Consider the following 8654-nt stretch of genomic DNA (forward strand, 5'->3'; position numbering starts at 1 on the left):
CTGGTGGCTCCAGGCTGCAAAGGCTGGAGGCAAGAGCAGCACTCAGCAGTCCTGGGTGAAGTTTTTGGGCAGCCCAGCAAGGGTCTGGCCACAGGCTTCCCATCTTCAAGGTAGAAGAGCTCCAGGCTCATTTATGAAGGGAAGCTCCAGAGGTGGGACCTTCTTGGAGTCAAAGCACCTTGAACTGGCAGGGCAGCTCCTGGGACACATGGCTGGGACCCCCGGGCTGCTCCTCTGTGCTCCCACTGCTCCTGCTGACCCACAGCACCTCCCACACACAGGAACACTTTCCCTGCCTTCCCCCTTTGTCCTGAAACCCAGCTCAGCTGCAGGGCTGGGTCAGACTCAGGGAAACGCTTCAGAGTGAGCAGGTGACCCCTGGTGCCCCCACTGCTGCCTGCAGATGTGGGAGAACCTTCCAGAAGGGCTGAGGGATCTCCAGGCACTGGGGTAGCATTGCTCATTTCTCAAATAATCCTTCCTGGGCTTGAAGGCTGGGAAGGTTTCCAGGGGCTCCTTTTCTTGGCCCAGAGCACTCCAATCAAGGGAAGTGGTTTTAGAGGGAGAGCTCACACGGTGTCACTTGTCACCAGGGTGGCTGCCTGGAAATGTGTGCTGAGCTCAGCTCCCAGTTTGGTGTCCCTCATTTCTCACTGCATGAGCTGCAAGTGACAGCAGCCACTGCAACAATCCAAGCTCACAGGGAACGAGCTCTGAATGCCAATGTGCATCACCTGAAACGTGGAAGGGACAACCTGGCCTTGGCCACAGCTGTGAGCAGCCCCCAGGAGCTCCTGTGCCCCTAGCACAGTGCAGCCCCTCAGGAGGAGCTGAGGGAAGGCTGAGGCAGCCATCCAGATGTGGCAGGAGCACAGCTGGCTGCAGCAGAGCTGTGCACTGCCATGGCTGAGGCCCAGGTGCTGCCTGTCCCTGTTTGATCAGGTCAGTGCTCAGCTGAGGTGGAACAGGAGGATCCCAGAACCGAGCAGGGACAGACCCCAGTGGGGCAAACTTCACATTGCTCCAGGGAACACCAGGAATCAGGCCCAGCAATGGGGAAAAGCAACCCAGTCTGGAGCTGGAGGCTTCCCTTCACCTTCCCAAAAACCTGCATTTTGCTCAGGAGTGTCGCTGCTCTGGCTCCCTGCCCTGGCTGGCCCTGCCCGAGGCAAGGATTTGCTGCTGAATTAAAGCCTCAGAGACTCTTGGGGCTCAAGAGCCTCAGCAGGGGGAGCATTCTAAACCTTTCAACATTTTTGTGAAGGTGGCTTTTATCCTGCAGCCAAAACAGGATCCAGGAGCTCAAAACCCGGGGCTGAAAACCACAATGGTTTGGAGATGACAGTGAGAAGTTATTCCCCCCTGCCTGGACCGAGGTGATGCCTCTCATCTCGGATGTTTCTGTGTTCCAGCAGCCTCTGTGGGACCCTCCGGGCGGCCCGGGGTGACACGGGGTGTGACAGGCCGAGTCTGCTCCGGGATGGCCTCTAAAGCTGATCCTGCGGCCAGCACAGCTCGGGGACCTTCAGCATCGCTAGCCCAGATTGGTGTGCTCAAAACACACAAAACACACTTCTGCAGCCAGTGAACAGCTCCTGCCCACAGCCCGCCAGGGAACTGCTGCCCGCTGTCCCTGCTGTCCCTCCCGTCCCTGCTGTCCCCCGTCCCCGCTGTCCCCGCCGGCTCTGGCAGCTGCCTGGTGCCATCTCGTGGTTAAATCCCTGTTCCAGCGCTGCCTCCTGTCCCCTCGAGACGAAGGAGCCGCTCTGGCCCCATTTCCAGGCTGTGGCGGGCCCAGTTCGGTGCTGCCCGTGCGGAGAAGCCGAGCAGGGAGCGGCCTTCTCGGCCCTGCTGCCCGGGGGGAGGCCTCACACCGGCACCACCTCCCGTTCCCGCAAGTGAAATCTCCCGTTCCTGCAGGAAAACACCTCCTGTTCCCTCAGGAGAACACCTCCCGTTCTCCCGTTCCCTCAGGAGAACACCTCCTGTTCCCTCAGGAGAAATCTCCCGTTCTCGCAGGAGGACACCTCCCGTTCCCTCAGGAGAACACCTCCTGTTCCCTCAGGAGAAATCTCCCGTTCCCTCAGGGGAAATCTCTCGTTCCCGCAGAAGAAATCACCTGTTCCCTCGGGAGAACACCTCCCGTTCCCGAAGGACAAATCTCCCGTTCCCGCAGGAGAACACCTCCCGTTCTCGCAGGAGGACACCTCCCGTTCCCGCAGGAGAACACCTCCCGTTCCCTCAGGAGAACACCTCCTGTTCCCTCAGGAGAAATCTCCCGTTCCCTCAGGAGGAATCTCCCGTTCCCGCAGGAGGACACCTCCCGTTCCCTCAGGAGAACACCTCCCCCCGTTCCCTCAGGAGAAACCTCCCGTTCCCTCAGGGGAAATCTCTCGTTCCCGCAGGAGACATCTCCTGTTCCCTCAGGAGAATTCTCCCGTTCCCTCGGAAGAAATCTCCCGTTCCCTCAGGAGAAATCTCCCGTTCCTGCAGGAGAAATCTCCCGTTCCCTCAGGGGAAATCTATCGTTCCCGCAGGAGAAATCCTCTGTTCCCTCAGGAGAAATCTCCCGTTCCCTCAGGAGAAATCTCCCGTTCGCTCAGGAGAAATCTCCCGTTCCCTCAGAGGAAATCTCTCGTTCCCGCAGGAGAAATCTCCCGTTCCTTCAGGAGAAATCTCCCGTTCCTGCAGGAGAAATCTCCCGTTCTCTCAGGAGAAATCTCTCGTTCCCGCAGGAGAAATCTCCCGTTCCTTCAGGAGAACACCTCCCGTTCTCCCTCGGGAGAACCTCTCGCTGTGCTTCGCTCCCAGCTGGACCCTCCTGCCCTGACCCGGGTCAGCTCCACCTTGCCGGGCAGCTCCGAGGAGGGGATGGGAGATGCAGCAGTGTTCCATGAACTGGGAAAGGTGAACATCCCCAGAGCTACGGAGGGCATCCGCAGGAAGGGGGGGGCCCTGTGTGTCCCCATTAAAAGTGACTAAATTAAGGGAAAGTTGTCCTGTAATAATCTCCCCTTGCCCCCTCCCCTGTTTCATGCAGAACCCGGATTTTCATCCTGGGTTTCCAGGTCCCAGTGTTCCACAGGAGTGCCTTTTTCTGGGTCAGATGTTGACTGGGACTGCAGTTATCTAAACAGTGGGTGTATGTGAGGAGCTTTTCTGAATCCCAACCAAAAGTTCCCTTCAAGCCTTAAAAGGAGAGAATATTCCCAGTGAGCCCCTGTTGTGTTAACTCCTCTCAGCTCTGGCAGTCCCACATCCCTGCACTCCCAGGCAGGGTCACAAAGCAGATTTTTCACTCTGAGCCATCCCCTGCGTCCCTCAGGGTGGATCCTGAGGAGCTCTGCAGAGACAGCTGACAGCACATCAGTGCTGAAATGTGCCTCATGAACAGAGCAGGTTCTCAGTGGGAATTTTATTGTCCTTTTAAGGCTGGAAGGGAATTCAGGAAAGCTCCTCACGCCTCCCCACTGTTTAGAGAGGGTTTGCATTGACTGTGTAGGAGAGCACCCTAAAATTCACATGGAGCAATTAATTACTTGATCTGCCTGCACTAATGAGCTTAAATCACCAACCCATTTACCTTGAGTTTTGCTTTGGCTTGTGTTTCTTAGTTATTGTTCTGGGAAGTTCAACTCCAGTGGATTTGGATCGATGGGACAGCAATGAAACATTCATTGAATGGCAGCACAGATCAGTCTTGGTACTGAACAATCTGTTTCTCCCAAAGTGAAAAAAACATTCCATCTTTATAGGTAAGAAAAACAATTTATAGATCTCACCAAACTGCAATTTCTTTTTCTCTCTCTGTGTTATTAAAAAAAAAAAAATTACTGTATTTTTCCCCCATAGTCAGGAGCTGTATTCAAATGAAAATTTGGTTCAAGTACTGAGCAATGATGTCATTCACCAGAAAATGAGAGAGAATATTCTGGACATATGCAAGCACTTGCCAAGATTTGGGATTACATCTGAAATGGCTGAATTCTGAGTCCTTGCTATCCAGAGGTATTAAAAAGTCAAAACTGCAGCCACCTGCCCTAGTCCCCCCCACTTAAAGGGCTCAGGGTGATTTCAAAGCCCCCTGTGCTCTTTGCTGGAGAGGGATCTGGGGGCAGCTGGGATGGGCAGCACCTCCAGCACCCTTTGCAGGAACCCAGAGGCCAGAGAGGGGCTGGAGGGAGCTGGGGAGGGTCTGGAGCCCCAGGAGGGGCTGAGGGAGCTGGGCAGGGGCTCAGCCTGGAGCAAAGGAGGCTCAGGGGGCCCTTGTGGCTCTGCACAGCTCCTGACAGGAGGGGACAGCCGCGGGGGTCGGGCTGTGCTCCCAGGAACAGGGACAGGAGCAGAGGGAACGGCCAGGGAAGGTTCAGGGTGGACATCGGGGAAAATTTCTTTACTGGGAGGGTGACCATGGCCTGGCACAGCTGCCCAGGGCAGGGGGTCCCTATCCCCGGAGGAATTTCAGAGCCAGGTGGATGCAGCACCTGGGCACAGGGAGCAGCGGTGCCCGGGCAGTGCTCTCGGACCCGATGGCTTTAAAGGTTTGCTCCCACCTGAGGGACTCTGACCCTCCCTGTGGGTGCGGGGGCACAGGGAGCGCTCTGAGATCCATCCCACCCGAGGGCCCAGGCTCTGTCACCAGGGATGGGCTCCTCCTGCCCCCTCGGCTCTTCATTGACTGAAGGAAGAACTTCACTTCCCCCACTCCCACCTCCCACTCAGCAGCTGAGGCTGGGCAGGAGCGAACCGCTCTCCTTGGTGCTGTTTCCACATTAGGAAAGAAAAAGTGACGAAGGCAACAGCCTTCCAATCCTGCAGGAGCTGCATTTTTTGACACTGGGTAAATATAAATGCCAAAATTAATTTCTCTGGAAAGAATGAGCAGCACACGATCCTACAATGTTACAACAGAGAATGACTTGAACTTGAGAGGCAGTGATGGATCTTGCCCTCCCATCTAGAACTGAAAGCAGCTCCTTTCAGCTCATGGAGGAGGATCCATGGGTGCAGCAGCGTTCAGCTGTTTGAAGGTTAAAGAGGCAGCAGGGTAACCAAGCCACACAAACTCATGCAAAACACCTGATTGAAATAAATCTGATTGGAACAAACTCTGCTGTGCCCTTTGTAGCTGCTGTCCTTCTTCAGCACTCTGAAAGCTGGAAAAGTGCCACCACGTGTTTGTGCCACAGGGATCTCTCCCACAAGGACGGTTCAGGATTGTAGTGGTGTTCGCAGGGGTCTTAGGATGAGGGAAGAGACGAGAATGTTGACTCCATGTTTCAGAAGGCTTGATTTATTATTTTATTATATATATTATATTAAAAGTATACTAAAAGAAGAAAGGATTTCATCAGAAGGCTGGCTAAGAATAGAAAAGGAATGATAACAAAGGCTTGTGACTGACTGAGACAGTCCAGACAGCCGGACTGTGATTGGCCATTAATTAGAAACAACCACATGAGATTAATCACAGATGCACCTGTTGCATTCCACAGCAGCAGATAACCATTGTTTGCATTTTGTTCCTGAGGCCTCTCAGCTTCTCGGGAGAAAAAATGCTAAGGAAAGGATTTTACAGAAAATATCATGGTTACACAGGACGGGGTGACTCTTGAGGATGAGGTGACCCTTGGTGCCAGTGTCACCCTTGGAGCTGCCTCTTTTCACGGGTTCCCCCTGCCCTTGGCCATCCGGGGGTGAATGGGCTGCTCTGCTCTGGTACCACTGCATAGGGGGGTCCCTCCTCATGTGGGCAGTGCCCAGCAGTGCCAGAGCACCAGGAGTGGGTGTCCCGTGGGCAAACAGAGCTCTCAGTGAGCAACCTGGGAGCTTCCTTCCTGCTGGGGCACATCCAACCTCCACCATCCACGCCTGGGTGCTCTCCTGCAGCACAGCTCAGGGACATTTCCCCCGGTTAACTCGTTCAGAGCCATTCCTCCAGTTAACCCATTCAGGGCCATTTCCCCTAATTAACTCATTCAGAGACATTTCCCCAGTTAACCCATTCAGGGCCATTTCCCCTAATTAACTCATTCAGACCCATTCCCCCCAGTTAACTCATTCAGGGCCATTTCCCCTAATTAACTCATTCAGAGACATTTCCCCAGTTAACCCATTCAGGGCCATTTCCCCTAATTAACTCATTCAGACCCATTCCCCCCAGTTAACTCATTCAGGGCCATTTCCCCTAATTAACTCATTCAGAGACATTTCCCCAGTTAACTCATTCAAAGCCATTTCCCCTAATTAACTCATTCAGACCCATTTCCCCTAATTAACTCATTCAGAGCCGTTTCCCCCAGTTCACCCAGTCCCAGCAGTGTTCCCAGTGCTGCTGGCACAGCTCTGACCCAGGAGCACCCCCGTGCCTCACACCGAGCACACAGCACTTGTTCCCCCAGCACAGATTGTCTCTCCTCGAGGAGAACAGATGTTCTGGGTACTTAAAAAGAATCTGTTAATTTGCTGTGACTTACAACCCGTGCAATTTAAAACCAGCTTTCCCAGAGCTGCAGCATTCAGCCTCAGGAGCTCTCAGCTCATCGATCACCCCAGGGGAAATGTGCAGTTATTCTGCTGTTCATCTTCATAGCCACATCCCAGGCTGACAAATGTGCCACGGAGAGTGAACAACTGCTGCCTCCATCACCTCTCTGGAAATGAATCTGGGACCTGTTCTGTGGCACCAGACAGGAGGGAGCTTGGCCACGGCCCTGGGGGAGCAGGGGCAGCCACGGGCAGCGGCTCCTCCAGGAGAGCAATGGGAGGCTCCAGCAGGTTTGGAAGTGGGTGATCCTGGAGGTCCTTGGGAGATTTGTCTGTGCTTGGTGCTGAGCAGGCACTTCTGGCTACAAAATTCCCGCACAAAAAAGACCCTAAATGCAAATCCAGAGGCAGCATCTGCCTGACTGCATCCCAGCGGGGGAGAGGGAGGAATAGAATTATTAGAAGACACAAAAGCACAGGAGATGCAGCTCTGCAAGTGTGCAGAGGACCTGTGAGGATCTGGGAGATTGATGGTTTAGTAATTTTTATTTCATGTCTATTTTCCAGTGCAAACCACTTCACACTGGTCTGTTCTGTCAATATTTCACTATTAAATGTCCTTTAAAATGATTCTCATTCCCTGTTTGTTCTTCTTCACTGTTTTGTGGGGTGTTCTTGCCAGGAGAAGGGATCCTGGAACGGGTCTATGCTCTCCTTCCTGAGGAGCCAGGGGAGGAACTTGACAGGGGAGCAGGAGCTTGTAACAGGAGCATTGCCCAGCTCACAGCTGAGCCTCTCAGGGACCCAGAGGTCTGTCCCTGACCAGCCTCACCTGGGGCACACCCCGCTCCTGCAGCCCCACCTCAGCCCTGTCCTGAGTCATGCTGCTGCCCTGGCTGCCCTGGGCTCTGCCTGCCTGCCCAGCTGCAGCTCCCCTGCCCCATGCCCACGGAGCTGCTGGGCTCTGTCTGACCCTGCATCCCCTCTCCAAATCCGGGCTCTGAGCTGCAGATTGATTCCCTCAGGACCTCAGCCCTGCCCTGTTGGGAACGATGAAAGTTTGACAAGAAAGTCTCACAGATATGGATGCTTGGCAGAAACATTTTTAAATGTAGAATCTGAAGAAGGAATAGAAATGAAAGCAAATATTGATATAGAAGAAAAGAACCAAGGAGGTAAAGGGTGTGTTAGTTAGAAGGGGTTTTTATGGCTTAGACCAAAGGATAAACCCACCCCAAACAAGATGTTTTTACCAAGCAGAAAGATAGCACAGGCAAACAAGCCTGCTGATGTAGAAAGTAGAAAAAAGGCCTCAGAATTTTCCACTGCAAGAAAACTGAAAAACAACTTCTAGCTTAAACTGTAATGTATTGACTTTTAGTGGTTGGAGAACAGTAACATGAACATGGTAATTACAGTAGTTATGATAGGCTATAGGTAAAAGTTAAGGTATAGATTGGTTCTACTGTATTCAGATGCTCAGCAAAGAAAAATTGTAACCAAAACCAAAGGGTCTCCAGGCCTGCCTGCAGCTGGAGCTGACAGCTGTGGGCACAGCTCTGTCACCCACCACCCTGGACTGCTGTAACCTCCTGGATGGAATACACTGCATTTTGTATACAATAAAGTGCATTTTGGAGAGCTGCCTGGAGTCCTGCCTCTCTCATTCAGGCTCTTACACTGCCCCTCATGAAAATCTCCATGAGCTTGCCCAGGGATCTGACTCCTGCCCATCCCAGGAGCAGCAGGGCCCCCTGAGCCCCCAGCACCTTCCTTGGCAGAGAAACAGCAGAGGCAGCTCCAGGGCAGAGCTGTTCCCTGGTGGGGATGGCTCAGGGGGCACTGCCCACCCAAATTCTGATGGCACATGTGGGGCCACCCCAAGCCCAGAGCCACAAACACACCCGGGCTGCTGCTCCCTGCTGCTTCCTACCCTGGTCCCACACAGCACCTCGGGATGAGCAAACTTCCATCAGAGAAAACTCTGGGTACCTTGAGCAGAGCCTGAACTCAGAGCTACCAGTTCCTTTCTTGCTCAAGCTAAAGGAGTTTTGTCCTGTTAGGGCAGAAATCAGGGAATCAGGAAACACAGCAGGATTAGCTTAAGCCTCTTCCACTCCCATTAGCAATCTTATTTATCCTTTTAAATGGCTCCAGCAAAAGGGACA

The sequence above is a fragment of the Melospiza georgiana genome, chromosome 20, assembly GCF_028018845.1.
Source record: "Melospiza georgiana isolate bMelGeo1 chromosome 20, bMelGeo1.pri, whole genome shotgun sequence".
Classification (NCBI taxonomy): domain Eukaryota; kingdom Metazoa; phylum Chordata; class Aves; order Passeriformes; family Passerellidae; genus Melospiza; species Melospiza georgiana.